The sequence below is a fragment of the Clinocottus analis genome, unplaced genomic scaffold (genome assembly GCF_023055335.1).
Source record: "Clinocottus analis isolate CAN_PGR_092001 unplaced genomic scaffold, fCliAna1.0.p SCAF_41, whole genome shotgun sequence".
NCBI classification, from domain to species: Eukaryota; Metazoa; Chordata; class Actinopteri; order Perciformes; family Cottidae; genus Clinocottus; species Clinocottus analis.
Genome location: NW_027176165.1, coordinates 780,979 through 796,248, shown reverse-complemented (window position 1 = coordinate 796,248; position 15,270 = coordinate 780,979). Strand labels below are relative to the sequence as shown.

The following is a 15,270-nucleotide window of genomic DNA, read 5'->3' as shown; positions in this document are numbered from 1 at the left end:
TGGTTCATGGTGCACAGATGGCGCGGTCCAAGCAGCGCCTTTAGCATTAGCTTCCCTTGGCCAGGCAGTTTCTCCATCTGAGAAACTGCCCCACGACCAAAGCAAAATCATGTTCTCCGAAATAAAGAATGACATACATTTTGCTCTGACATCAGGGTTCTGTGCTTTGATCTCAGGATTCTGTCCTTTAATCTCAAGGTTCTATCCTCTTTTCCTTGTGTTCTAAGGAAGAATGAATGAGATGCATTTCACTCTGACATCAGGGTTCTCTGCTTTGATCTCAAGGTTCTATGCTCTGATCTCAAGGTTCTATGCTCTTTTCCTTGTGTTCCAAGAAATAAATGAGATACATTTTGCTCTGACATCAGGGTTCTGTGCTTTGATCTCAGGGTTCTGTGCTCTGATCCTCAGTAGGGGAGGGGGGGGGGGGTTAAAAAGTAACCTGATTGGATTACGGCTATCAGATTGGATCAAATCTCCAAAATGGGTTTTCAAAAGAAAAAAAAGGATTCAGAAATTGCATTGGATTATGTAATCCAATCTTGTCGTTGATAACCTAACCCTAATAATGAGATGCATCTTGACCTAAAACTAGACAAAGGTGCTAAACCATGGAGGGCTGGGGCGGGTGTGCTAAGCAGCTGCCCCTGCCCAATGGAAAGGCCGCCACCGTGACAAGGGAGGAAGGTCCTAGGAGGTTGGCTCAGGAAGGAAACTGTCGGTGGGTATCGCTTCTCGGCCTTTTGGCTAAGATCAAGTGTAGTATCTGTTCTTATCAGTTTAATATCTGATATGTCCTCTATCTGAGGATATCTTATTAAGCACATTTTTGCACTTGGGAGATGAAAAGGGGGCTTGCTCCATTCACTCCACGCATTGACCCGGTATTGCAGTACTGCTGGGAACGGTGCACCCTTTAAACGCCTTGTTGACAAATAAACACCAATCTGCTGGAACCGTCTGTTTACTTGAATTCTGCCGTGAACCGTACGAGTCTCAGTCCCTGTGGCTCTCCAGGCGCCACACAAGTGTCAAACAAAGGCCTTGTTTACTGATGCCCCACTATTGGAAGGGAAAAAAGGCAGTCCGGTGGACACTTTTGCTCTCTTTAAAATGTGGGACTGCCCCTTTCAAATATGGGTGTGGCCTCTTTCAAATGTGGTAATGGGCGTGGCCCCTTATTTGGAACAGGGCACGTCAACCGAGGCTTACCGTGAGATATTTGACTGGGACGACTACATTATCTGCTGCTCTTGACCACAGGACGGCACTTACTTTGGTTTCTCTTCATAACGCACAAGCCTTTCGCCTTTTACTAAAGACTTCCGTGGAGAGGAACAGCAATGAGTTTAACCAATTTTTGTCAGGCTTTGCCATTTGGCTGAGCCTTGTGCATTTGTGAAAAACCAAGCGAGATTTCAGAGACACAGTTGTAAACTCTGACGTCATGATTCTATGCTCGGGTCCTTCTGTTCTCAGATAGAAAGAGATGCATTTTTCTCTGAAATCAGGGTTCTATGATTTGATCTCAAGGTTCTATGCTCTGGTCCATGTGTTCCAAGGAAGAAAGAGATACATTTTAATCTGACATCAGGGCCTCTGGGTTAATCTGACATCATTGACCTCTGGGTTCTATGCATTGACCTCTGGGTTCTATGCTCTGGTCCTCCTGTTCTCAGACAGAAATACCTTTTGCTCTGACTTGGATGAGTCTGTGCTCTGGTCTTTGTGTTCTAAGAAAGTCAGAGAACAGCATGCTTAATAGCATCTGGTCCACCTACGAATCACTTGCATTTATTGGACACGATGATCAGGGGAGAGCGCGAACGCAGTCCCCCACTACCAGAAATTGTGCAGTCGAGATTCCCACATTTGGGGAATTCGCAGCGGTCAGAACAGCCTCAGTGCAATGGCTGAGCCTCGCCCTGGGCGAACCACCTTCATGATCATGGTATCTCCCCTGCCAGGTAAGTATGAGTTGGAAGAGACAGAGACAGGGGTGGCATTCCCAGACCCAGCACCCTGGTTCACGGTGCACAGATGGCGCGGTCCAAGCAGCGCCTTTAGCATTAGCTTCCCTTGGCAAGCAGTTTCTCCATCTGAGAAACTGCCCCGCGACCAAAGCAAAATCATGTTCTCCGAAATAAAGAATGACATACATTTTGCTCTGACATCAGGGTTCTGTGCTTTGATCTCAGGATTCTGTCCTTTAATCTCAAGGTTCTATCCTCTTTTCCTTGTGTTCTAAGGAAGAATGAATGAGATGCATTTCACTCTGACATCAGGGTTCTCTGCTTTGATCTCAAGGTTCTATGCTCTGATCTCAAGGTTCTATGCTCTTTTCCTTGTGTTCCAAGAAATAAATGAGATACATTTTGCTCTGACATCAGGGTTCTGTGCTTTGATCTCAGGGTTCTGTGCTCTGATCCTCAGTAGGGGAGGGGGGGGGGGGTTAAAAAGTAACCTGATTGGATTACGGCTATCAGATTGGATCAAATCTCCAAAATGGGTTTTCAAAAGAAAAAAAAGGATTCAGAAATTGCATTGGATTATGTAATCCAATCTTGTCGTTGATAACCTAACCCTAATAATGAGATGCATCTTGACCTAAAACTAGACAAAGGTGCTAAACCATGGAGGGCTGGGGCGGGTGTGCTAAGCAGCTGCCCCTGCCCAATGGAAAGGGCGCCACCGTGACAAGGGAGGAAGGTCCTAGGAGGTTGGCTCAGGAAGGAAACTGTCGGTGGGTATCGCTTCTCGGCCTTTTGGCTAAGATCAAGTGTAGTATCTGTTCTTATCAGTTTAATATCTGATATGTCCTCTATCTGAGGATATCTTATTAAGCACATTTTTGCACTTGGGAGATGAAAAGGGGGCTTGCTCCATTCACTCCACGCATTGACCCGGTATTACAGAACTGCTGGGAACGGTGCACCCTTTAAACGCCTTGTTGACAAATAAACACCAATCTGCTGGAACCGTCTGTTTACTTGAATTCTGCCGTGAACCGTACGAGTCTCAGTCCCTGTGGCTCTCCAGGCGCCACACAAGTGTCAAACAAAGGCCTTGTTTACTGATGCCCCACTATTGGAAGGGAAAAAAGGCAGTCCGGTGGACACTTTTGCTCTCTTTAAAATGTGGGACTGCCCCTTTCAAATATGGGTGTGGCCTCTTTCAAATGTGGTAATGGGCGTGGCCCCTTATTTGGAACAGGGCACGTCAACCGAGGCTTACCGTGAGATATTTGACTGGGACGACTACATTATCTGCTGCTCTTGACCACAGGACGGCACTTACTTTGGTTTCTCTTCATAACGCACAAGCCTTTCGCCTTTTACTAAAGACTTCCGTGGAGAGGAACAGCAATGAGTTTAACCAATTTTTGTCAGGCTTTGCCATTTGGCTGAGCCTTGTGCATTTGTGAAAAACCAAGAGAGATTTCAGAGACGCAGTTGTAAACTCTGACGTCATGATTCTATGCTCGGGTCCTTCTGTTCTCAGATAGAAAGAGATGCATTTTTCTCTGAAATCAGGGTTCTATGATTTGATCTCAAGGTTCTATGCTCTGGTCCATGTGTTCCAAGGAAGAAAGAGATACATTTTAATCTGACATCAGGGCCTCTGGGTTAATCTGACATCATTGACCTCTGGGTTCTATGCATTGACCTCTGGGTTCTATGCTCTGGTCCTCCTGTTCTCAGACAGAAATACCTTTTGCTCTGACTTGGATGAGTCTGTGCTCTGGTCTTTGTGTTCTAAGAAAGTCAGAGAACAGCATGCTTAATAGCATCTGGTCCACCTACGAATCACTTGCATTTATTGGACACGATGATCAGGGGAGAGCGCGAACGCAGTCCCCCACTACCAGAAATTGTGCAGTCGAGATTCCCACATTTGGGGAATTCGCAGCGGTCAGAACAGCCTCAGTGCAATGGCTGAGCCTCGCCCTGGGCGAACCACCTTCATGATCATGGTATCTCCCCTGCCAGGTAAGTATGAGTTGGAAGAGACAGAGACAGGGGTGGCATTCCCAGACCCAGCACCCTGGTTCACGGTGCACAGATGGCGCGGTCCAAGCAGCGCCTTTAGCATTAGCTTCCCTTGGCAAGCAGTTTCTCCATCTGAGAAACTGCCCCGCGACCAAAGCAAAATCATGTTCTCCGAAATAAAGAATGACATACATTTTGCTCTGACATCAGGGTTCTGTGCTTTGATCTCAGGATTCTGTCCTTTAATCTCAAGGTTCTATCCTCTTTTCCTTGTGTTCTAAGGAAGAATGAATGAGATGCATTTCACTCTGACATCAGGGTTCTCTGCTTTGATCTCAAGGTTCTATGCTCTGATCTCAAGGTTCTATGCTCTTTTCCTTGTGTTCCAAGAAATAAATGAGATACATTTTGCTCTGACATCAGGGTTCTGTGCTTTGATCTCAGGGTTCTGTGCTCTGATCCTCAGTAGGGGAGGGGAGGGGGGGGGGGTTAAAAAGTAACCTGATTGGATTACGGCTATCAGATTCGATCAAATCTCCAAAATGGGTTTTCAAAAGAAAAAAAAGGATTCAGAAATTGCATTGGATTATGTAATCCAATCTTGTCGTTGATAACCTAACCCTAATAATGAGATGCATCTTGACCTAAAACTAGACAAAGGTGCTAAACCATGGAGGGCTGGGGCGGGTGTGCTAAGCAGCTGCCCCTGCCCAATGGAAAGGGCGCCACCGTGACAAGGGAGGAAGGTCCTAGGAGGTTGGCTCAGGAAGGAAACTGTCGGTGGGTATCGCTTCTCGGCCTTTTGGCTAAGATCAAGTGTAGTATCTGTTCTTATCAGTTTAATATCTGATATGTCCTCTATCTGAGGATATCTTATTAAGCACATTTTTGCACTTGGGAGATGAAAAGGGGGCTTGCTCCATTCACTCCACGCATTGACCCGGTATTGCAGTACTGCTGGGAACGGTGCACCCTTTAAACGCCTTGTTGACAAATAAACACCAATCTGCTGGAACCGTCTGTTTACTTGAATTCTGCCGTGAACCGTACGAGTCTCAGTCCCTGTGGCTCTCCAGGCGCCACACAAGTGTCAAACAAAGGTCTTGTTTACTGATGCCCCACTATTGGAAGGGAAAAAAGGCAGTCCGGTGGACACTTTTGCTCTCTTTAAAATGTGGGACTGCCCCTTTCAAATATGGGTGTGGCCTCTTTCAAATGTGGTAATGGGCGTGGCCCCTTATTTGGAACAGGGCACGTCAACCGAGGCTTACCGTGAGATATTTGACTGGGACGACTACATTATCTGCTGCTCTTGACCACAGGACGGCACTTACTTTGGTTTCTCTTCATAACGCACAAGCCTTTCGCCTTTTACTAAAGACTTCCGTGGAGAGGAACAGCAATGAGTTTAACCAATTTTTGTCAGGCTTTGCCATTTGGCTGAGCCTTGTGCATTTGTGAAAAACCAAGAGAGATTTCAGAGACACAGTTGTAAACTCTGACGTCATGATTCTATGCTCGGGTCCTCCTGTTCTCAGATAGAAAGAGATGCATTTTTCTCTGAAATCAGGGTTCTATGATTTGATCTCAAGGTTCTATGCTCTGGTCCATGTGTTCCAAGGAAGAAAGAGATACATTTTAATCTGACATCAGGGCCTCTGGGTTAATCTGACATCATTGACCTCTGGGTTCTATGCATTGACCTCTGGGTTCTATGCATTGACCTCTGGGTTCTATTCTCTGGTCCTCCTGTTCTCAGACAGAAATACCTTTTGCTCTGACTTGGATGAGTCTGTGCTCTGGTCTTTGTGTTCTAAGAAAGTCAGAGAACAGCATGCTTAATAGCATCTGGTCCACCTACGAATCACTTGCATTTATTGGACACGATGATCAGGGGAGAGCGCGAACGCAGTCCCCCACTACCAGAAATTGTGCAGTCGAGATTCCCACATTTGGGGAATTCGCAGCGGTCAGAACAGCCTCAGTGCAATGGCTGAGCCTCGCCCTGGGCGAACCACCTTCATGATCATGGTATCTCCCCTGCCAGGTAAGTATGAGTTGGAAGAGACAGAGACAGGGGCGGCATTCCCAGACCCAGCACCCTGGTTCACGGTGCACAGATGGCGCGGTCCAAGCAGCGCCTTTAGCATTAGCTTCCCTTGGCAAGCAGTTTCTCCATCTGAGAAACTGCCCCGCGACCAAAGCAAAATCATGTTCTCCGAAATAAAGAATGACATACATTTTGCTCTGACATCAGGGTTCTGTGCTTTGATCTCAGGATTCTGTCCTTTAATCTCAAGGTTCTATCCTCTTTTCCTTGTGTTCTAAGGAAGAATGAATGAGATGCATTTCACTCTGACATCAGGGTTCTCTGCTTTGATCTCAAGGTTCTATGCTCTGATCTCAAGGTTCTATGCTCTTTTCCTTGTGTTCCAAGAAATAAATGAGATACATTTTGCTCTGACATCAGGGTTCTGTGCTTTGATCTCAGGGTTCTGTGCTCTGATCCTCAGTAGGGGGGGGGGGGGGGTTAAAAAGTAACCTGATTGGATTACGGCTATCAGATTGGATCAAATCTCCAAAATGGGTTTTCAAAAGAAAAAAAAGGATTCAGAAATTGCATTGGATTATGTAATCCAATCTTGTCGTTGATAACCTAACCCTAATAATGAGATGCATCTTGACCTAAAACTAGACAAAGGTGCTAAACCATGGAGGGCTGGGGCGGGTGTGCTAAGCAGCTGCCCCTGCCCAATGGAAAGGGCGCCACCGTGACAAGGGAGGAAGGTCCTAGGAGGTTGGCTCAGGAAGGAAACTGTCGGTGGGTATCGCTTCTCGGCCTTTTGGCTAAGATCAAGTGTAGTATCTGTTCTTATCAGTTTAATATCTGATATGTCCTCTATCTGAGGATATCTTATTAAGCACATTTTTGCACTTGGGAGATGAAAAGGGGGCTTGCTCCATTCACTCCACGCATTGACCCGGTATTGCAGTACTGCTGGGAACGGTGCACCCTTTAAACGCCTTGTTGACAAATAAACACCAATCTGCTGGAACCGTCTGTTTACTTGAATTCTGCCGTGAACCGTACGAGTCTCAGTCCCTGTGGCTCTCCAGGCACCACACAAGTGTCAAACAAAGGCCTTGTTTACTGATGCCCCACTATTGGAAGGGTAAAAAGGCAGTCCGGTGGACACTTTTGCTCTCTTTAAAATGTGGGACTGCCCCTTTCAAATATGGGTGTGGCCTCTTTCAAATGTGGTAATGGGCGTGGCCCCTTATTTGGAACAGGGCACGTCAACCGAGGCTTACCGTGAGATATTTGACTGGGACGACTACATTATCTGCTGCTCTTGACCACAGGACGGCACTTACTTTGGTTTCTCTTCATAACGCACAAGCCTTTCGCCTTTTACTAAAGACTTCCGTGGAGAGGAACAGCAATGAGTTTAACCAATTTTTGTCAGGCTTTGCCATTTGGCTGAGCCTTGTGCATTTGTGAAAAACCAAGAGAGATTTCAGAGACACAGTTGTAAACTCTGATGTCATGATTCTATGCTCGGGTCCTCCTGTTCTCAGATAGAAAGAGATGCATTTTTCTCTGAAATCAGGGTTCTATGATTTGATCTCAAGGTTCTATGCTCTGGTCCATGTGTTCCAAGGAAGAAAGAGATACATTTTAATCTGACATCAGGGCCTCTGGGTTAATCTGACATCATTGACCTCTGGGTTCTATGCATTGACCTCTGGGTTCTATGCATTGACCTCAAGGTTCTATGCTCTGGTCCTCCTGTTCTCAGACAGAAATACCTTTTGCTCTGACTTGGATGAGTCTGTGCTCTGGTCCTTGTGTTCTAAGAAAGTCAGAGAACAGCATGCTTAATAGCATCTGGTCCGCCTACGAATCACTTGCATTTATTGGACACAATGATCAGGGGAGAGCGCGAACGCAGTCCCCCACTACCAGAAATTGTGCAGTCGAGATTCCCACATTTGGGGAATTCGCAGCGGTCAGAACAGCCTCAGTGCAATGGCTGAGCCTCGCCCTGGGCGAACCACCTTCATGATCATGGTATCTCCCCTGCCAGGTAAGTATGAGTTGGAAGAGACAGAGACAGGGGCGGCATTCCCAGACCCAGCACCCTGGTTCACGGTGCACAGATGGCGCGGTCCAAGCAGCGCCTTTAGCATTAGCTTCCCTTGGCAAGCAGTTTCTCCATCTGAGAAACTGCCCCGCGACCAAAGCAAAATCATGTTCTCCGAAATAAAGAATGACATACATTTTGCTCTGACATCAGGGTTCTGTGCTTTGATCTCAGGATTCTGTCCTTTAATCTCAAGGTTCTATCCTCTTTTCCTTGTGTTCTAAGGAAGAATGAATGAGATGCATTTCACTCTGACATCAGGGTTCTCTGCTTTGATCTCAAGGTTCTATGCTCTGATCTCAAGGTTCTATGCTCTTTTCCTTGTGTTCCAAGAAATAAATGAGATACATTTTGCTCTGACATCAGGGTTCTGTGCTTTGATCTCAGGGTTCTGTGCTCTGATCCTCAGTAGGGGAGGGGGGGGGGGGGTTAAAAAGTAACCTGATTGGATTACGGCTATCAGATTGGATCAAATCTCCAAAATGGGTTTTCAAAAGAAAAAAAAGGATTCAGAAATTGCATTGGATTATGTAATCCAATCTTGTCGTTGATAACCTAACCCTAATAATGAGATGCATCTTGACCTAAAACTAGACAAAGGTGCTAAACCATGGAGGGCTGGGGCGGGTGTGCTAAGCAGCTGCCCCTGCCCAATGGAAAGGGCGCCACCGTGACAAGGGAGGAAGGTCCTAGGAGGTTGGCTCAGGAAGGAAACTGTCGGTGGGTATCGCTTCTCGGCCTTTTGGCTAAGATCAAGTGTAGTATCTGTTCTTATCAGTTTAATATCTGATATGTCCTCTATCTGAGGATATCTTATTAAGCACATTTTTGCACTTGGGAGTTGAAAAGGGGGCTGCTCCATTCACTCCACGCATTGACCCGGTATTGCAGTACTGCTGGGAACGGTGCACCCTTTAAACGCCTTGTTGACAAATAAACACCAATCTGCTGGAACCGTCTGTTTACTTGAATTCTGCCGTGAACCGTACGAGTCTCAGTCCCTGTGGCTCTCCAGGCGCCACACAAGTGTCAAACAAAGGTCTTGTTTACTGATGCCCCACTATTGGAAGGGAAAAAAGGCAGTCCGGTGGACACTTTTGCTCTCTTTAAAATGTGGGACTGCCCCTTTCAAATATGGGTGTGGCCTCTTTCAAATGTGGTAATGGGCGTGGCCCCTTATTTGGAACAGGGCACGTCAACCGAGGCTTACCGTGAGATATTTGACTGGGACGACTACATTATCTGCTGCTCTTGACCACAGGACGGCACTTACTTTGGTTTCTCTTCATAACGCACAAGCCTTTCGCCTTTTACTAAAGACTTCCGTGGAGAGGAACAGCAATGAGTTTAACCAATTTTTGTCAGGCTTTGCCATTTGGCTGAGCCTTGTGCATTTGTGAAAAACCAAGAGAGATTTCAGAGACACAGTTGTAAACTCTGACGTCATGATTCTATGCTCGGGTCCTCCTGTTCTCAGATAGAAAGAGATGCATTTTTCTCTGAAATCAGGGTTCTATGATTTGATCTCAAGGTTCTATGCTCTGGTCCATGTGTTCCAAGGAAGAAAGAGATACATTTTAATCTGACATCAGGGCCTCTGGGTTAATCTGACATCATTGACCTCTGGGTTCTATGCATTGACCTCTGGGTTCTATGCATTGACCTCTGGGTTCTATGCTCTGGTCCTCCTGTTCTCAGACAGAAATACCTTTTGCTCTGACTTGGATGAGTCTGTGCTCTGGTCTTTGTGTTCTAAGAAAGTCAGAGAACAGCATGCTTAATAGCATCTGGTCCACCTACGAATCACTTGCATTTATTGGACACGATGATCAGGGGAGAGCGCGAACGCAGTCCCCCACTACCAGAAATTGTGCAGTCGAGATTCCCACATTTGGGGAATTCGCAGCGGTCAGAACAGCCTCAGTGCAATGGCTGAGCCTCGCCCTGGGCGAACCACCTTCATGATCATGGTATCTCCCCTGCCAGGTAAGTATTAGTTGGAAGAGACAGAGACAGGGGTGGCATTCCCAGACCCAGCACCCTGGTTCACGGTGCACAGATGGCGCGGTCCAAGCAGCGCCTTTAGCATTAGCTTCCCTTGGCAAGCAGTTTCTCCATCTGAGAAACTGCCCCGCGACCAAAGCAAAATCATGTTCTCCGAAATAAAGAATGACATACATTTTGCTCTGACATCAGGGTTCTGTGCTTTGATCTCAGGATTCTGTCCTTTAATCTCAAGGTTCTATCCTCTTTTCCTTGTGTTCTAAGGAAGAATGAATGAGATGCATTTCACTCTGACATCAGGGTTCTCTGCTTTGATCTCAAGGTTCTATGCTCTGATCTCAAGGTTCTATGCTCTTTTCCTTGTGTTCCAAGAAATAAATGAGATACATTTTGCTCTGACATCAGGGTTCTGTGCTTTGATCTCAGGGTTCTGTGCTCTGATCCTCAGTAGGGGAGGGGGGGGGGGTTAAAAAGTAACCTGATTGGATTACGGCTATCAGATTGGATCAAATCTCCAAAATGGGTTTTCAAAAGAAAAAAAAGGATTCAGAAATTGCATTGGATTATGTAATCCAATCTTGTCGTTGATAACCTAACCCTAATAATGAGATGCATCTTGACCTAAAACTAGACAAAGGTGCTAAACCATGGAGGGCTGGGGCGGGTGTGCTAAGCAGCTGCCCCTGCCCAATGGAAAGGGCGCCACCGTGACAAGGGAGGAAGGTCCTAGGAGGTTGGCTCAGGAAGGAAACTGTCGGTGGGTATCGCTTCTCGGCCTTTTGGCTAAGATCAAGTGTAGTATCTGTTCTTATCAGTTTAATATCTGATATGTCCTCTATCTGAGGATATCTTATTAAGCACATTTTTGCACTTGGGAGATGAAAAGGGGGCTTGCTCCATTCACTCCACGCATTGACCCGGTATTGCAGTACTGCTGGGAACGGTGCACCCTTTAAACGCCTTGTTGACAAATAAACACCAATCTGCTGGAACCGTCTGTTTACTTGAATTCTGCCGTGAACCGTACGAGTCTCAGTCCCTGTGGCTCTCCAGGCGCCACACAAGTGTCAAACAAAGGTCTTGTTTACTGATGCCCCACTATTGGAAGGGAAAAAAGGCAGTCCGGTGGACACTTTTGCTCTCTTTAAAATGTGGGACTGCCCCTTTCAAATATGGGTGTGGCCTCTTTCAAATGTGGTAATGGGCGTGGCCCCTTATTTGGAACAGGGCACGTCAACCGAGGCTTACCGTGAGATATTTGACTGGGACGACTACATTATCTGCTGCTCTTGACCACAGGACGGCACTTACTTTGGTTTCTCTTCATAACGCACAAGCCTTTCGCCTTTTACTAAAGACTTCCGTGGAGAGGAACAGCAATGAGTTTAACCAATTTTTGTCAGGCTTTGCCATTTGGCTGAGCCTTGTGCATTTGTGAAAAACCAAGAGAGATTTCAGAGACACAGTTGTAAACTCTGACGTCATGATTCTATGCTCGGGTCCTCCTGTTCTCAGATAGAAAGAGATGCATTTTTCTCTGAAATCAGGGTTCTATGATTTGATCTCAAGGTTCTATGCTCTGGTCCATGTGTTCCAAGGAAGAAAGAGATACATTTTAATCTGACATCAGGGCCTCTGGGTTAATCTGACATCATTGACCTCTGGGTTCTATGCATTGACCTCTGGGTTCTATGCATTGACCTCTGGGTTCTATGCTCTGGTCCTCCTGTTCTCAGACAGAAATACCTTTTGCTCTGACTTGGATGAGTCTGTGCTCTGGTCTTTGTGTTCTAAGAAAGTCAGAGAACAGCATGCTTAATAGCATCTGGTCCACCTACGAATCACTTGCATTTATTGGACACGATGATCAGGGGAGAGCGCGAACGCAGTCCCCCACTACCAGAAATTGTGCAGTCGAGATTCCCACATTTGGGGAATTCGCAACGGTCAGAACAGCCTCAGTGCAATGGCTGAGCCTCGCCCTGGGCGAACCACCTTCATGATCATGGTATCTCCCCTGCCAGGTAAGTATGAGTTGGAAGAGACAGAGACAGGGGCGGCATTCCCAGACCCAGCACCCTGGTTCACGGTGCACAGATGGCGCGGTCCAAGCAGCGCCTTTAGCATTAGCTTCCCTTGGCAAGCAGTTTCTCCATCTGAGAAACTGCCCCGCGACCAAAGCAAAATCATGTTCTCCGAAATAAAGAATGACATACATTTTGCTCTGACATCAGGGTTCTGTGCTTTGATCTCAGGATTCTGTCCTTTAATCTCAAGGTTCTATCCTCTTTTCCTTGTGTTCTAAGGAAGAATGAATGAGATGCATTTCACTCTGACATCAGGGTTCTCTGCTTTGATCTCAAGGTTCTATGCTCTGATCTCAAGGTTCTATGCTCTTTTCCTTGTGTTCCAAGAAATAAATGAGATACATTTTGCTCTGACATCAGGGTTCTGTGCTTTGATCTCAGGGTTCTGTGCTCTGATCCTCAGTAGGGGAGGGGGGGGGGGGGGGTTAAAAAGTAACCTGATTGGATTACGGCTATCAGATTGGATCAAATCTCCAAAATGGGTTTTCAAAAGAAAAAAAAGGATTCAGAAATTGCATTGGATTATGTAATCCAATCTTGTCGTTGATAACCTAACCCTAATAATGAGATGCATCTTGACCTAAAACTAGACAAAGGTGCTAAACCATGGAGGGCTGGGGCGGGTGTGCTAAGCAGCTGCCCCTGCCCAATGGAAAGGGCGCCACCGTGACAAGGGAGGAAGGTCCTAGGAGGTTGGCTCAGGAAGGAAACTGTCGGTGGGTATCGCTTCTCGGCCTTTTGGCTAAGATCAAGTGTAGTATCTGTTCTTATCAGTTTAATATCTGATATGTCCTCTATCTGAGGATATCTTATTAAGCACATTTTTGCACTTGGGAGATGAAAAGGGGGCTTGCTCCATTCACTCCACGCATTGACCCGGTATTGCAGTACTGCTGGGAACGGTGCACCCTTTAAACGCCTTGTTGACAAATAAACACCAATCTGCTGGAACCGTCTGTTTACTTGAATTCTGCCGTGAACCGTACGAGTCTCAGTCCCTGTGGCTCTCCAGGCGCCACACAAGTGTCAAACAAAGGTCTTGTTTACTGATGCCCCACTATTGGAAGGGAAAAAAGGCAGTCCGGTGGACACTTTTGCTCTCTTTAAAATGTGGGACTGCCCCTTTCAAATATGGGTGTGGCCTCTTTCAAATGTGGTAATGGGCGTGGCCCCTTATTTGGAACAGGGCACGTCAACCGAGGCTTACCGTGAGATATTTGACTGGGACGACTACATTATCTGCTGCTCTTGACCACAGGACGGCACTTACTTTGGTTTCTCTTCATAACGCACAAGCCTTTCGCCTTTTACTAAAGACTTCCGTGGAGAGGAACAGCAATGAGTTTAACCAATTTTTGTCAGGCTTTGCCATTTGGCTGAGCCTTGTGCATTTGTGAAAAACCAAGAGAGATTTCAGAGACACAGTTGTAAACTCTGACGTCATGATTCTATGCTCGGGTCCTCCTGTTCTCAGATAGAAAGAGATGCATTTTTCTCTGAAATCAGGGTTCTATGATTTGATCTCAAGGTTCTATGCTCTGGTCCATGTGTTCCAAGGAAGAAAGAGATACATTTTAATCTGACATCAGGGCCTCTGGGTTAATCTGACATCATTGACCTCTGGGTTCTATGCATTGACCTCTGGGTTCTATGCATTGACCTCTGGGTTCTATGCTCTGGTCCTCCTGTTCTCAGACAGAAATACCTTTTGCTCTGACTTGGATGAGTCTGTGCTCTGGTCTTTGTGTTCTAAGAAAGTCAGAGAACAGCATGCTTAATAGCATCTGGTCCACCTATGAATCACTTGCATTTATTGGACACGATGATCAGGGGAGAGCGCGAACGCAGTCCCCCACTACCAGAAATTGTGCAGTCGAGATTCCCACATTTGGGGAATTCGCAGCGGTCAGAACAGCCTCAGTGCAATGGCTGAGCCTCGCCCTGGGCGAACCACCTTCATGATCATGGTATCTCCCCTGCCAGGTAAGTATGAGTTGGAAGAGACAGAGACAGGGGCGGCATTCCCAGACCCAGCACCCTGGTTCACGGTGCACAGATGGCGCGGTCCAAGCAGCGCCTTTAGCATTAGCTTCCCTTGGCAAGCAGTTTCTCCATCTGAGAAACTGCCCCGCGACCAAAGCAAAATCATGTTCTCCGAAATAAAGAATGACATACATTTTGCTCTGACATCAGGGTTCTGTGCTTTGATCTCAGGATTCTGTCCTTTAATCTCAAGGTTCTATCCTCTTTTCCTTGTGTTCTAAGGAAGAATGAATGAGATGCATTTCACTCTGACATCAGGGTTCTCTGCTTTGATCTCAAGGTTCTATGCTCTGATCTCAAGGTTCTATGCTCTTTTCCTTGTGTTCCAAGAAATAAATGAGATACATTTTGCTCTGACATCAGGGTTCTGTGCTTTGATCTCAGGGTTCTGTGCTCTGATCCTCAGTAGGGGAGGGGGGGGCGGTTAAAAAGTAACCTGATTGGATTACGGCTATCAGATTGGATCAAATCTCCAAAATGGGTTTTCAAAAGAAAAAAAAGGATTCAGAAATTGCATTGGATTATGTAATCCAATCTTGTCGTTGATAACCTAACCCTAATAATGAGATGCATCTTGACCTAAAACTAGACAAAAGTGCTAAACCATGGAGGGCTGGGGCGGGTGTGCTAAGCAGCTGCCCCTGCCCAATGGAAAGGGCGCCACCGTGACAAGGGAGGAAGGTCCTAGGAGGTTGGCTCAGGAAGGAAACTGTCGGTGGGTATCGCTTCTCGGCCTTTTGGCTAAGATCAAGTGTAGTATCTGTTCTTATCAGTTTAATATCTGATATGTCCTCTATCTGAGGATATCTTATTAAGCACATTTTTGCACTTGGGAGATGAAAAGGGGGCTTGCTCCATTCACTCCACGCATTGACCCGGTATTGCAGTACTGCTGGGAACGGTGCACCCTTTAAACGCCTTGTTGACAATTAAACACCAATCTGCTGGAACCGTCTGTTTACTTGAATTCTGCCGTGAACCGTACGAGTCTCAGTCCCTGTG

General features: G+C 46.4%; 22 non-coding genes across 22 annotated transcripts; 15 read left to right on the top strand and 7 right to left on the bottom strand.

Moving 5' to 3' along the window:
* The first annotated feature begins 727 nt into the window (after window positions 1-727).
* LOC137801502 (U2 spliceosomal RNA) lies at window positions 728-918 on the top strand. The gene has a single exon (XR_011079774.1). It is a non-coding gene; the product is annotated as a U2 spliceosomal RNA (small nuclear RNA).
* Window positions 919-1,271: 353 nt separating this feature from the next.
* On the top strand, window positions 1,272-1,386 carry LOC137801557 (U5 spliceosomal RNA). Its single transcript, XR_011079825.1, has one exon. It is a non-coding gene; the product is annotated as a U5 spliceosomal RNA (small nuclear RNA).
* A 425-nt stretch (window positions 1,387-1,811) lies between these two features.
* Window positions 1,812-1,975, bottom strand: LOC137801603 (U1 spliceosomal RNA). The gene has a single exon (XR_011079868.1). It is a non-coding gene; the product is annotated as a U1 spliceosomal RNA (small nuclear RNA).
* A 774-nt stretch (window positions 1,976-2,749) lies between these two features.
* LOC137801531 (U2 spliceosomal RNA) lies at window positions 2,750-2,940 on the top strand. The gene has a single exon (XR_011079801.1). It is a non-coding gene; the product is annotated as a U2 spliceosomal RNA (small nuclear RNA).
* A 353-nt stretch (window positions 2,941-3,293) lies between these two features.
* On the top strand, window positions 3,294-3,408 carry LOC137801556 (U5 spliceosomal RNA). The gene has a single exon (XR_011079824.1). It is a non-coding gene; the product is annotated as a U5 spliceosomal RNA (small nuclear RNA).
* Window positions 3,409-3,833: 425 nt separating this feature from the next.
* Window positions 3,834-3,997, bottom strand: LOC137801602 (U1 spliceosomal RNA). The gene has a single exon (XR_011079867.1). It is a non-coding gene; the product is annotated as a U1 spliceosomal RNA (small nuclear RNA).
* A 778-nt stretch (window positions 3,998-4,775) lies between these two features.
* On the top strand, window positions 4,776-4,966 carry LOC137801500 (U2 spliceosomal RNA). The gene has a single exon (XR_011079772.1). It is a non-coding gene; the product is annotated as a U2 spliceosomal RNA (small nuclear RNA).
* A 353-nt stretch (window positions 4,967-5,319) lies between these two features.
* LOC137801555 (U5 spliceosomal RNA) lies at window positions 5,320-5,434 on the top strand. The gene has a single exon (XR_011079823.1). It is a non-coding gene; the product is annotated as a U5 spliceosomal RNA (small nuclear RNA).
* Window positions 5,435-5,880: 446 nt separating this feature from the next.
* On the bottom strand, window positions 5,881-6,044 carry LOC137801601 (U1 spliceosomal RNA). Its single transcript, XR_011079866.1, has one exon. It is a non-coding gene; the product is annotated as a U1 spliceosomal RNA (small nuclear RNA).
* A 772-nt stretch (window positions 6,045-6,816) lies between these two features.
* Window positions 6,817-7,007, top strand: LOC137801499 (U2 spliceosomal RNA). The gene has a single exon (XR_011079771.1). It is a non-coding gene; the product is annotated as a U2 spliceosomal RNA (small nuclear RNA).
* A 353-nt stretch (window positions 7,008-7,360) lies between these two features.
* Window positions 7,361-7,475, top strand: LOC137801554 (U5 spliceosomal RNA). Its single transcript, XR_011079822.1, has one exon. It is a non-coding gene; the product is annotated as a U5 spliceosomal RNA (small nuclear RNA).
* A 446-nt stretch (window positions 7,476-7,921) lies between these two features.
* Window positions 7,922-8,085, bottom strand: LOC137801600 (U1 spliceosomal RNA). Its single transcript, XR_011079865.1, has one exon. It is a non-coding gene; the product is annotated as a U1 spliceosomal RNA (small nuclear RNA).
* A 775-nt stretch (window positions 8,086-8,860) lies between these two features.
* LOC137801532 (U2 spliceosomal RNA) lies at window positions 8,861-9,050 on the top strand. Its single transcript, XR_011079802.1, has one exon. It is a non-coding gene; the product is annotated as a U2 spliceosomal RNA (small nuclear RNA).
* Window positions 9,051-9,403: 353 nt separating this feature from the next.
* Window positions 9,404-9,518, top strand: LOC137801553 (U5 spliceosomal RNA). The gene has a single exon (XR_011079821.1). It is a non-coding gene; the product is annotated as a U5 spliceosomal RNA (small nuclear RNA).
* Window positions 9,519-9,964: 446 nt separating this feature from the next.
* On the bottom strand, window positions 9,965-10,128 carry LOC137801598 (U1 spliceosomal RNA). The gene has a single exon (XR_011079864.1). It is a non-coding gene; the product is annotated as a U1 spliceosomal RNA (small nuclear RNA).
* Window positions 10,129-10,901: 773 nt separating this feature from the next.
* Window positions 10,902-11,092, top strand: LOC137801498 (U2 spliceosomal RNA). Its single transcript, XR_011079770.1, has one exon. It is a non-coding gene; the product is annotated as a U2 spliceosomal RNA (small nuclear RNA).
* Window positions 11,093-11,445: 353 nt separating this feature from the next.
* Window positions 11,446-11,560, top strand: LOC137801552 (U5 spliceosomal RNA). Its single transcript, XR_011079820.1, has one exon. It is a non-coding gene; the product is annotated as a U5 spliceosomal RNA (small nuclear RNA).
* A 446-nt stretch (window positions 11,561-12,006) lies between these two features.
* Window positions 12,007-12,170, bottom strand: LOC137801630 (U1 spliceosomal RNA). The gene has a single exon (XR_011079894.1). It is a non-coding gene; the product is annotated as a U1 spliceosomal RNA (small nuclear RNA).
* A 777-nt stretch (window positions 12,171-12,947) lies between these two features.
* LOC137801496 (U2 spliceosomal RNA) lies at window positions 12,948-13,138 on the top strand. Its single transcript, XR_011079769.1, has one exon. It is a non-coding gene; the product is annotated as a U2 spliceosomal RNA (small nuclear RNA).
* A 353-nt stretch (window positions 13,139-13,491) lies between these two features.
* LOC137801550 (U5 spliceosomal RNA) lies at window positions 13,492-13,606 on the top strand. Its single transcript, XR_011079819.1, has one exon. It is a non-coding gene; the product is annotated as a U5 spliceosomal RNA (small nuclear RNA).
* Window positions 13,607-14,052: 446 nt separating this feature from the next.
* On the bottom strand, window positions 14,053-14,216 carry LOC137801597 (U1 spliceosomal RNA). Its single transcript, XR_011079863.1, has one exon. It is a non-coding gene; the product is annotated as a U1 spliceosomal RNA (small nuclear RNA).
* Window positions 14,217-14,989: 773 nt separating this feature from the next.
* On the top strand, window positions 14,990-15,180 carry LOC137801495 (U2 spliceosomal RNA). The gene has a single exon (XR_011079768.1). It is a non-coding gene; the product is annotated as a U2 spliceosomal RNA (small nuclear RNA).
* Window positions 15,181-15,270: the final 90 nt, after the last annotated feature.